Source organism: Vombatus ursinus, unplaced genomic scaffold (genome assembly GCF_900497805.2).
Source record: "Vombatus ursinus unplaced genomic scaffold, bare-nosed wombat genome assembly UNPS02014778.1, whole genome shotgun sequence".
NCBI lineage: Eukaryota > Metazoa > Chordata > Mammalia > Diprotodontia > Vombatidae > Vombatus > Vombatus ursinus.
Window position 1 is genome coordinate 23,557,882 of NW_020954556.1, and position 12,447 is coordinate 23,570,328.

At 35.7% G+C, this 12,447-nt stretch overlaps 1 long non-coding RNA gene across 1 annotated transcript in view; it reads right to left on the bottom strand.

Annotated features, from left to right (window-relative positions):
- Window positions 1-4,273: 4,273 nt before the first annotated feature.
- LOC114045193 overlaps window positions 4,274-12,447 on the bottom strand; it is a 37,835-nt gene continuing 29,661 nt past the window's right edge. The window contains exons 2-3 of the long non-coding RNA XR_003569349.1: window positions 4,453-4,599; window positions 4,274-4,354 (exon numbers count right to left, since the gene is read on the bottom strand). This is a non-coding gene — a long non-coding RNA (uncharacterized LOC114045193). The remainder of the gene's footprint in view (window positions 4,355-4,452; window positions 4,600-12,447) is intronic.

Here is a 12,447-nt window from a genome sequence, read left to right on the forward strand (position 1 = left end):
TCATTTTTGTCCTGCAGTTATTGTTGATTTGGCTTTTTTCCCCTCATTTATAAGATCCTATATTTATATTTATAAAGCAATAGATGTTGAGCAATTCTTTTTCCCTTTTTCCATTACAGATAACCAAAACTCTTTCTTCACTTCATTAATAGAATTTGGATGAATTAAATCTATTAAGTATTCATTTATTTATTAGAGGGGGTTTGTGTGTGTGAGGCAATCAGGTTTAAGTGATTTGCCCAGGGTCACACAGCAAGTAGGTGTCAAGTGTTTGAGGCTAGATTTGAGCTCGGGTCCTCTTGACTCCAAGGCCAGTGCTCTATCCATAGCAGCACCTAGCTGCCCCTATTAAATATTTATTTAGCATCTAATATGAGCAATTTTTAAAGAGTTGCCTGAGGTAATGTAAGGTTAGTGGTTTGTCCATGGTGACATAGATGGTACAAGTCAGAGGCAGGACATAAAGTAAGGTCTTCCTGACTCTGAAACAACTCATGCACCACTAATCCATCCTCTCTCCCTCCCTCTCCCCCTCCCTCTTCCCCTTCTCTTCCTCATCTTCCCCTTCCCTCTCTGTCCCTCTCCTTCTCCCTTAGTTTAATAGGCCATTTGTAGAGGACATTCCTGAGACATCCCTATTCCAAGGACATCAGAGATCCAGTTAAAAAAATATATAAAATGAGCAGAGACTGGGTCAAGTGCTAGTGATTACACACTTACACACACACGCACGCATGCACGCACACCTTATGAAAAAAAAAGTTAAATCATTCCTTCCCTCAAGTAGCATACATTCTACATTTACATTTATTATTTGGCTGGAATTCACTTATATTCTAATAATTGTTCTTCAGTTACATTGAATCAAGAGAGCTATTTCCGTCCTATAACATTGAAAACTGAGGTAGATTCAATGTTGAGTGATGAGTATTAATGACATAAGTTTTCCCAACAGAAAGATATTTCAGAACGGTGATTTATCATCTCAGTCTAGCACAACACCTGCTTGGCCTAGATTCACAACATATGTATCTGAGAGCTAGTATGCAATTCCCATTTCCAACCATCTTTGCAAGAACAAAGCTTTCATGTAAAGAGTTAGTCACATACAGTATTTATAATGATATATCAAAATCATCAAATGAATTACAAATAAGACATGATGAACTGGCATTTAGAATGGGAAGGACATTCCCCACCAGGTGATAATAATTTGAAGGTGGATTTGACTGCAGGCTTGTAGAAGTTGATACAGTGCTCCCCTAATCAAAGGGTAGTTAAAAAGAATATTAAATGAGCTGACACATTTTGACGTGATTGCAGATTGCAGATCAGATACATGTGCACTGCACATTGTGACTGTGTTGGAAAGACTTTTCATCCTGTAGGTTATGAATTTCAAATGAACTCCTTAGACCAAAACTTCAAACTTACTTATAAACCAACAGCCCTGAAAACCTCATCCATGCATGCAAACTGAAACACGGGTGTTCGATTGTTAGGCATGGCCCTAAATTCATTTTATCTTAGAACTTTGGGTTTCGTGTGCATGTCTTTGCCCAAAATGTGTCCAATGATTTGAGGAGTATGCACCAGTTTTATTTATAATAACCTTAGTACATGTTTATTTAATCATTTAAATGGCATACCCTAACTCCTGCCAAAAGAACCTGAAGGTTCTTACTTTTTGTGTTTTTTCAGGATAATTATTTCAGAAACAAAACAAAAGAAAATGTATTCTTTCAGTGATTTGGAAAAAATCCTTTATCAGATCATTTTGGTTGAGAAAATACAATCACCAAAATTGTAAATTACTACATAATAATGAAGAGGCTAAATAATACATTTGAACAGGAAGCATATATATGCATATATATATACACAAATATATACATATAATATATAACACAGACACACAAATATTATCTCCACCCCCCAAAAAAGGGAAAAGTAGAAAGAGTATTTTCAGACACTAGACTTGAGTAGGCTATAGCACTTGGGCCATAAATTTCACTAGCAGATTTTTATAGATCTTTAGAACTGAGTTATTCATTCTGACCGTTGCAAAGGAAGAGAACTAGGATTTTGGCTTCTTTCAAAAAATGGGTTGAAGAACAAAGCAACTTCTCTGGATCCAGAGCAAAACAAGTAAGGGGAGTGCTTTGGTATTGACATTCTACTTCCTTTATCTAACTGGGTTGTTATATCATCTGTGATTCACCTATTCTAAGTGATTGGTCCCAGCTGACAAATGCTGAAGTCCTAAGCAGCCCACTGACTTAAAGCTGTGCAACAACTCACTAAATCTGGGAGAAATCTTGTTTGTGTTCTCTGTAATGGTTACATCTACTACTGCCCACCATTAGAGATGAAGTAGGATATGGATTATTTCTCACTTAGGAATGTATTTTGCATTCACACCTAAAATATCAATGCTACCATTTCTTTTCAATATTCTTTTCCTTCATTTCTATCGTTCACAGTTATGATAAAATCTCTAGTTCTAGGTACTAAGTCCAGAACGGTAACTAAAGTGGGGTCATTAGAGCTTTCCTCCTGGGTATTTCAATTCAGAAAGTGCCTACAGCACCACTTTTTCTGCCATATCCAGGTGCACTCTGCACTTTGGTAGCAATAGTGGGCATCTGGAGTTCACTTATTCCCTCCAGAAACTTCACTCTTGGTTCCCCCAAATTCCCTCTCCAGAAGCAACTACTCTACAACAAAGAAGAAACTTCATGGCATCCTAAGATGCATTTCCTTCCTTTTACCTAGATGTGAGGATTTTTAGTTATATGTCTGTCAGAGTCTCTTCAGCTCCCTTTGAACAGTATCCAACACATTACCACTGAGGGAAGGATGCAAAATAAATAATATTGATGGTGCTGATATCATGCATACATAGAGTACTTTAAATGAACAACAATTTCAAAAGGTTTGAAATGGTTGAATCATATTTTTAATGTTCATAGGGAGCTCACAATTCAAAGGAAGCCTTGTGTCAATCCTTTGTGAAATCACTAAACAACTCTTAATTTATTTTATTCTTTTAGATTTTTGTTTCTTGGCTGTTCATAAAGTAAGATACATCCTGTTCCTCTAGACAATCATTTTTTAATGACTTGCAAGCTAAAATCTCAAATAAGTTTTCATGAAGGAAATTCAAAATGGTAGAACTAGGAAATTCATTGTGTTGTGCAGTCGTAACACCTGTTGAGCCTCTCAAAGTCTCCTTAGCATGAGAGTGTTAAAGGTCTTAATGCTTAGCTATTGAATAACAATGCTTAATATTTTTAAAATTACATTACCTATTTTCTATATTCTGATGCTAATTCCTTGAAAAGCAAATCATCAAGCAAAGCCAATTCTTTTCCTTCCTAGACTAATAAATAAACAAATAAATAGTTCTTTTAAAGTATATATAAAGATGTGCCTAAAATGTTTTAAGATCAATCCCATCTAGATAAAAATTATGGAATTAATAGGAAGATAATGGGCAATGAGTGAGATTTTCTTTAAGTTATTAAGTTTTTTAAATGTTCTGTGGTACATGGAAGTGCGGATCCAATTTGAGGTTATACCTTTAACATTTTATATCTTCATCTCTCTAGTGAGCTGTCATTTTCAGTGCATTTGTAGCTCTCAGTAAAGAAGCCTCTTTAGTTTATTTTATGTTTCTAGGACTTGGAACCAAAGGGAAGTGTTTGGGGGTTTTGGGGTCTATGGTGATTTAATTTTCCTAGCACAGCCAAACTATTCGAAGTTTGACTGCTGTTCAACATAGTTAATGCATTTTTTTCTGTTCAGTTTGGATAGGAGTGGGAGAAATGAATTTGAATAATTATTTGAGTCAGCCCTTCAAAATTCACAGATAAAGCAGGTGTGAAATGTTTGATCCAGAAAGCTGATATTACCATAGGTGAAGAGTGACCTTAATGAGGATTCCCATAAACATTTAATGGACCATTGCCAGGCATGAGAAAGAAGAGACCTGAAATCTGAGTCAGGAGAGATGTTTACTAAGACAAATCAATTATTAATTAGTAGATAAGTATATAACGAGCACCTACTATGTGTCCCACATTCCACCATGCAAGAGAACCTAAAAACAGGAGGAAGAAGATATTTAACATTGATCAACAAACATTCATTAGTATAAATCAGTAAGCAGCTATTATAATTACAGTGATTAGTATAAATCAGTCTATAAGCATTTGTTATGATAATTATAATACTTAATATAAATCAATCAATAAGCATTTATTAGTCACTTACTATGTTCCAGGCACTGGGGATCCTATGACAAAAATAAAAAGTGCTTGACCTGAAGAAACCAGCTTGCTTTCTATAGGGTCTGAGGGGAAGAGGGAACAACAGTATGTATACAATATGTACACATAGAAGTATATATGCAAAACAAAGACAAGAGAATTGGGAGGGGATGGCACTAACCTCTGTGAAGGTGTCGAAAATGAAACTTGAGTTGAGTTTTGAAGGAAACTAGGAATTCTAAGACCCAGAGGTTGGGAGGGAGTGCATTCCAGGCATGGGGTGTGGCCAACACAAAGGCATGGCATTATGGGATGAAATGTCTGTCATCTGTAAAGAACAGCAAGAAGGCAAGTTTGGCTGGATTCTAGTATAAACGAAGGAGAACAATTTCCAATAAAGTTGAAAAGTTAAGTGGGGTGAAGTTGCGAAGGACTTTAAACACCAAAGGAGTGTGCATTAGATCCTAGAGGCAATAGGGAGCCACAGAAATGTAATGAGTGACATGCTCACACATACGCTTTAGGAAAGTCACTTTGACAGCTGTGTGAAAGACAGAGAATACAGTGAGACCAATTAAGAAGCTTTTTTAAAAAAGTAATGAAACACTTTTTTTAGAGGGGGCTGGGGGATAGGCAGATGAAGCTCTATTTAGAGACAAATGAAAACTTCAGAACTAGATTAGACTTTAAAGGGAATACACAGAAAAAGTGGGTAGCTTCAAGGAAGTCAGGGCTCTGTGTTATATGAATTTTGTATCTACTCCAGCCTTAGCACAGTGTTCTGCATATTATAGGCACTTGATAAATGTTCATTGAATGAATAAGGAATAAGTAACTGAAGAGAAGAGTGAGATATATTTCAAAAGATCTGTGTTCACACAAATTTGGCCATTTCCTTCACTAACAAAAATTGAAACTTTACCCATCCACCCTTTGTCTTCACTAACTATTGTAGTAAATGATTAATTAAATAAGTAATAAGCCAACATGTAGTGGTTAATATTCTAGTGATGGAGATCTCAAAAATTGAGGTAGGCTGGTTATTGGATAACACATACATAAAATATATTCATTAACTAATACTCAAAGCTTGTAGTATCTTTCCAGAGCTTCAGCTGTACTGATAAAGGCCCTTTGGGAATTCAGAAGAGACATAAGGGTAGAATTTTCCTAGAGGAAAGCAGGTTTTGAGATATAAAAAATAATTTTTAAAGAAATAAACTTAAACTTCCAGTTAAGAGGGTGATGTGAAAGTAGTAAGGGCAACAGAAGAAACAATGATAAAAATAATCTGAAGAGAAAATTAGTAAGCTTCTCTATCCAGTCCAGGACTATATAAGAAGATGACCAGAAGGCTTCAGACACTCAGAATAGGGTCAAACTAGGGGAGACAGGGCCAACTTAACAACTGGGCACATGCCAAGCCTTGCAAGAGGCCTGAGATCAATCTGACCTCCAATATCCAAATGGATTTTGTCAAGGCCTCAAGAGGGGATGGAACTCCTGATTGGGAACTGTACAAAGAAACCAGAGCTAACCATTGTACTGGAACACCAGAAGAAAAAGGCAGAGAGCAGAGAATGAGGTAGAGGATCAAATAGGGGTAGTTCACCCCACCCAAGAGTGGGGATCGGGGTGGAGTCTGGCCTTGGCACAAAGTTTCAATCTCCAACTGAAGCTGGTGGTATGAGTTGACAGATGAAAATCCTCAACACAATAAAGAAACACTACTACTTAAGAGAAGACCAAGAGGTAAATCCAGGAAAGAAAAACTTCACATCATGTATAATGGAAACCTCAGAGAAAATAGGCATAATGACTTGAAGAGTAGTTGGAAGAAAGGAAGCAAGAGATAAAAGTGAATTTAGAGTTCTTAAGGGAAACAAGGAGAATAAATAGCTTAGAACACAGATGTACTTACCCAAGTAGCAGACTCCTTGAAAAATAAAATGGAACAAACAATCCCATGTTCTTTCTACAATAATAATTACCGCTTGAAATATGACTAAAGAGGAGAGGCAGAGACTCTAAACAGAGGAAGACGTAATTAATATTGAGGCCATTAAAAAAAAAGAAAAGACCTTGAAAATAGAAAAGGGAAACCTAAATGAAGTAAACCATGGTAAATCATCCTTACTGAAGAACTCAACTCTAGAAGACTAATCAGAAGGATTAGGTCAAGATTATTTCTTCTTTATCCCATAAGGATGTTTTGCTTGGAAAATATGTTGTTTGCCTAGGACCCTTGACTTGATTGACTCTACAGATTTACTGTTTTATTTCTTAATAATAAAATTTTTCATGAACTCTAAAATGCAGTCGGGAAAATACTTCAGTACAATAGACATTTTTCCATCATCCCAAGCGAACTCCAAACTCTGTAAGCCCTCCCCATATCAAGAATGTGAAATCGTAGTTTCCAGTTCTTTGCTCAAATGTAACAAGTTACCTCTTGCTTAACCTCTTCTAAGAGACAAGAAGGCATCAGATACAATTATCACACACACTTTCTCCCATTATTTTCTAGTCTTTCCCATCCTGAATCAATAGAATAATCATTTCAGTTATTTGAGAAAAGAAGTCAACCAACCCCAGCATTTCACATCTTTACACATTAATTTTTTTTAAAAGGAAAGCTTCCTCCTTCCCCCCAAAATGTGAGATATCCATTGGCCCTATATTTTTTGTCCTTTTGACTCCAAGAGGAAAGCATTTAGATAGCATTTAATTACTCCCAAACTACCTGACAGATTAAAAGTCTAAGCAGAGAGAAGGGCTTTGCTGATGACCTGGTTGTTTTAGTGCTTTCTGGTGGAGACAGACTTAGTGAAAATACTATGGCTCTCAATTAGGCATCTGGGTGACTTATAAATATATATTTATGTTTGAAGCCTAAGTGGCCACTGGCTTCCCTACTGTTTTACTTAGCTAACAAAACAACTCTATCAAAGTAAGTATTATTCCAAAACCCAACTTCCTGTGCAGAATGCTCCCATGTGTTCCATCAGTCTGACTCTCTGATGAACTACATCGTTTCTTATAAACTGTCCATGGCCCATAAATTTCCAAGCATAAAGGCTATTACTGTGCCGTGCAAATCTGTTGAGAATTGAGGCCTTATAACTTCATTTTACCTGGCTGCAAATGAGACTTAGGGAGAAAGTTCATCTGCAAACTTCATTCCTCTCCCCCTCTTCTTATCCCCACCCCATTCGGATCAGTGAGAATTATTTAGTTTAGAGACTTGAGTGCGGGTTTGTTTTGACTGATTTTAAACAGTCTCTGTATCAAATTAGCATCTCCTGTGAGGGTTACACAGTAGTAAGGGAAAAGAGAGAGTTGGCAATTATCTGACCAATTAGGGCAACGTAGACTGCATAATTGTTTTGTGTGTGTGAGGGGGTGTGCGCTTTATTTTGTACTATCTGAATAATTCTGGGCAAAATTTAAAAAAAAACATGGAGATGTTGCCCATTTTTTCTTGGAAATTGAAACTCTGTTTATGTGACTGCAGGCTGAAAAAAAATTATAGTATGCTTATCAGAAAAGGGATGCAAAAAGTATAAGGTAAAAGCAACTTGAAATATGATGGCTAAGGCAAATAAACATCATAGGGCTATCAAAGAGTTAAATACTGCATTGAACACAGTGTGAACGTCTATTTACCTGTAACTTCCCATTTCTCATTAGACAGAGATATTCATTCACATACAAGAGTTGAATACAGACTTCATTTCCTGGGGAGAGAAACTGTAATATATTTTATCATCAGGTCCTAGGTAAGACTTTGGCTAAATTCCAGTTCATATCATGATCTAATTTATACTGTTCAAGGCTATATAGAATAAAGGGGGGAAAGGTGGGGCACAATCAAAGCTTTTTTGCTTCAACGGAAAAAAATAGTCAATTGTGAACGATAACAAAGAATTTAGAAAGCAGATTAGGGTATTATGATGTCTTTATCCCCAACATTTCTTGATGGCTTAGCACTAACTTAATTCAGTTTAATTTAATAATTTCTATATGGATAGATATTCTTTGCAGGATAACTTAGAGACTGCATGCTGTATTAGAATAATACTAAAGCAGATGTCTTTGAAACTGAACCACTTAAATTTATTAGTCATAAACCAATTAAAAGATTCTGTAGAAAACTGATCCACCTCAAGAATAAAAAATTGGGAGGACTTTCCATGTATTTTTAAAGTACAATGAAGGAAAAAGAAAATGATTTAGCTTATTTAGACTGTGATGCTTCTGGGCTTTTTTGTTGTGTGCTTTTTTTTTTCTTTTTTTTTTTTAAATGTGATAGGGAAGCAATCTCACCTTGTCAGTCTCTAACCCAGAAGCTGTCTTTTCACCTTCACGCTTTCATCCTCTGCTCATTAAGTAAACAGTGAGATGTTCCTGATATTGTTAGCCTTTTGAATATAGAATTCCTTACTTTTGTCTCAAGATATATCTTTCATGGCAAAATATGGAAACAGCATTTGTTTTAGTCACTTATTTAGTGCAAAAGAGGTTAATAATTCAAGAGAGAGAAAAGAAGACCCATTTCCTTAATCTCTTTAGATCCATTGGAATTTTAATTTTTCTCCAACTGTTGAATTCTAATGTAGAAATGTTCATCTAATGAGCTCAATGTACATAATCTAAAGGATTTATCAATGTAGGCAACAGGGAAAAGGAGAATGAAATAACATCCTTCTCAATGTTTGGTGTTCTAAACATGAGGTCCTGATTGTAAAATTACTGCTGCATTTATAACATCAGGGAAATCTCACATCTTTCATTTCTTGAAAAATAGTGTTTAGTGGGACATGATCCATAATCCACAGCAATTAGAATCCAATGGTGCCATTTTATGCACATAATTCTAGTCACTATTCATTTCTAAGGTTTTCACTAAAATTCACTTTGGAGGAAAATATTCAAATTAATAATATGGTTCATCATCCATTACATAGTGCTAAATGATTCATAAAAACCTGAAAATACAACTCCTAGGTTATTGAAATAAGATGTAACAGTAGTATAGTCAGCAATTTTTCATTGTTTACTCTAGAATGCATTCATTTGAAGTGCTTATTATGTTGTGGAAAATAAGAGGTTATACTCTCAGGAAAGTTTTCTCTTAAATAGATCATAAAATCTCACTGTGAATATTTAACTGAAGAGTAATAACATGGTGTCGTATTCTTACACAGTATAATGCGATAACACTCTACATTTTGACATCTGCCCAGGCAGATGTTTAAAACTAAGTTCTTAGGAATTTTTTTTCCCTAAAGTTGCAGGGGAGAAAAAAATCTGGGAATCATCTTTTGCACTAAAACTACTTAGTACAATTTAACTGTCAACAATTTAATTAATTTAGATGGAGACACAGAAGCCAACAATTTTTATAAGCTTTCCCAAAAAAATTATCTTAGAAAATTAACAAGCAATGCTTCCCACTGACACACTGTCATCAATCATTATGTCTTCCATAGTGTGCACATGTGTTTATATATGTATATGAGTGAAGTTTTGTAATGTTAGGTTTTCACCTGATTTGGATCCTTATTACATGGGATATCTCCTTAAGAAGAGACAATTAACCTTCCGATGAGCAAGAGATATGTTTTAGTACATTGCCTTCAAAAAATAACTTTTACATTACCTATTTCATGTATGGCAATGCTGCTAAGAAAAATGAATTTGATCTATCTGTTTTTAATTAAAATAGTCACATTATGGTATGATTTTTAATAACTTCAGTGTCTTCAGATTTCTAGGTTTTAGATTCATGTTGAAACTTGTTCACTACCATATGCTGACTGCAAAATTCATTATAGTATAAATCATGTTTTAGTGACATTCCTTTAAACAAAGTTAGTTTGATTGCAAAGAGCTTGCTGGTTGACTTATTTATTATGAAGTTTTGTCAGGCAGAGCAGTTAAGTTAATCAGTAACCAATAAAACATTTAAAGCTAGAGGTATAAGCCAGCCCATTTATTACTAACAAAGGTTTGGAACTTCTTTATAAAAACTCACAAAAACATGTTGGTATGGTTACTCTCAAAATATTTCCATAATGCATTCAAATCATAAAGGAGATTCTATAGTTCTGTTAAAAAGGGTAAGGCATTACTATTGCCTTGAGTTTTATTATCTGGCTATATGTTCCATAGGAGATACTTGCCATGATTTGCTTTAGAATCAATAAGCAATTTGATAGTTTTCACAAAGCTTCCCTCAGTATCATTTAAAATCGAGGAAGTCTTTCTCTTTGCCCATATCCCTTGTTATGTTTTGAATTTTAATCATCTTCAAAGAGATAGAATTGGAAGATCATTTAAGTAAAAGGGGTCAGCCAAAAAGAAGTCATTTTTATTGTCTTTTTACATTATAATCTTCTCTATGATATAAATGGAAAAAAATAAACATGCATTCAAATTGCTTTTGAATTACAACAAAAACTTTGAAATAGTATTCCTGAAAAAACTGAAAACCATTAGCAAACAATCATTTTACCCATAGTTACACAGTGCAAAAACTCTAAACATATTGCAGGGTTTTGCACATAGTATGGTGCTCAATATAATCATAACTCTCTTTATGTCATTCCCATGTAAAGCCTCCTTAACACTAGAAACTGTCTGCTATCAAGTCATTTGTCCTTTGGCCAAAAAGCAGTGACTAACTCTTCCCAAATCTACTCACTGGTCTCCACCCTTTACTTAGTACCATACAATCTCCTAGTCAACCACTATACTCCTTCAAATACTTACTGCCCCACTTTGCCATCCCTTACCCAGGTCCCAACATCTGACCCTCTGTCCCAACTCTTGAGTTAGCCCTGCCTTTCCCTCCCAATACTATGCAGAATAAGGCAGCAAGGTGGTATAGTGGATAGAGCACTGGGCTTGGAATCAGAAAGATTCATCTTCATGAGATCAAACTAGACATTTTCTAGCTGTGTAACCCTGAGCAAGTCACTTGACACTGTTTGCCTCAGTTCCTCATCAGTAAAGTGAGCTAGAGAAGGAAATGGCAAACCATTCCAGTATCTTTGCTAAGAAGACCCCAAAACAGGATCACAGTCAGACACAACTGAAATGATTGAACAACTCTGCAGAATACATCTACCAAACCACTTTCCTATCTCCCTCCCATCCCTCACATCAGAATAATGATTAATAATAATGAAAAAAAATTTCTAGCTTCATATAGCAGTACTCTGATAAGTGCTTTATAAATGTTATCTCCATTGATTTGCACAACAATCCTGTGAGTTCGGTGCTATTATTATTATTACCATTTTATAGTTGAAGAAACTAAGTCAAACAGATTAAATGATTTTCCCAAAGTCACATAGCTCATAAAGATCTGAGGCCAGACTTAACATAAAATTTTTCTAACTCAGGGCCCCGTGCTCTATTCACCAAGCTACCAACTTACATTCAGAACCCACTGCTCTGCCCCTCAACAATCTCCAGATCAAAGAATACTAAGTACTACTTGCCATTATAATCCAATACTCATCCTTCTTGCCCCATAAGAACATATCTCCAATTCATATTATAACATTGCTTCAGAGGCTTTGGACATATTCCAACTCCATGTGCATGTGTATCTAAGTGTGTATGTATTCACATGATATTGTGAAGAGAGCAGTGAACCTGGAGCCTAGAGACCTATGTTAGAGGCCAATATTAAGCTCTGGTTGATACTGGCTAAGTGACTATGAGAAAGTCATTTCACCTCTCCAAATCCTCAGTTTCCTCATCTGTAAAATGGGAAAAACAACATGCTTTCTGCCTCATATGTTTATGAGGAAAGACTTTCATAAACTTTATGGTGCTTTATCAATGTGAATTATTCTTACTACTAGGCACTCCACTGATTGCTTTCTCTATGTGAATTCTATTGGACACTCATGGGGGAATTTTTTTTGTATCTTTGCTTGTGTTTGTTGAAAGTTTTCAATGCTTCCAAGAGAGTGTGATCCTGGGAGAGGTTTGATCACTGCTCTTTGGTTATGTGATCTAGTTCTTACCAAAGGGTCCTTGCTTCCTTGCAGCCACAAGTACTACTGCTCCTCAGGGCCCTTGCTCCCTTGGGACCAAAAATGGTTCTCTCTGCCCTGGTATTGTGACTAATGAGTGGTATAGGCAATGGAATATGTGGTAT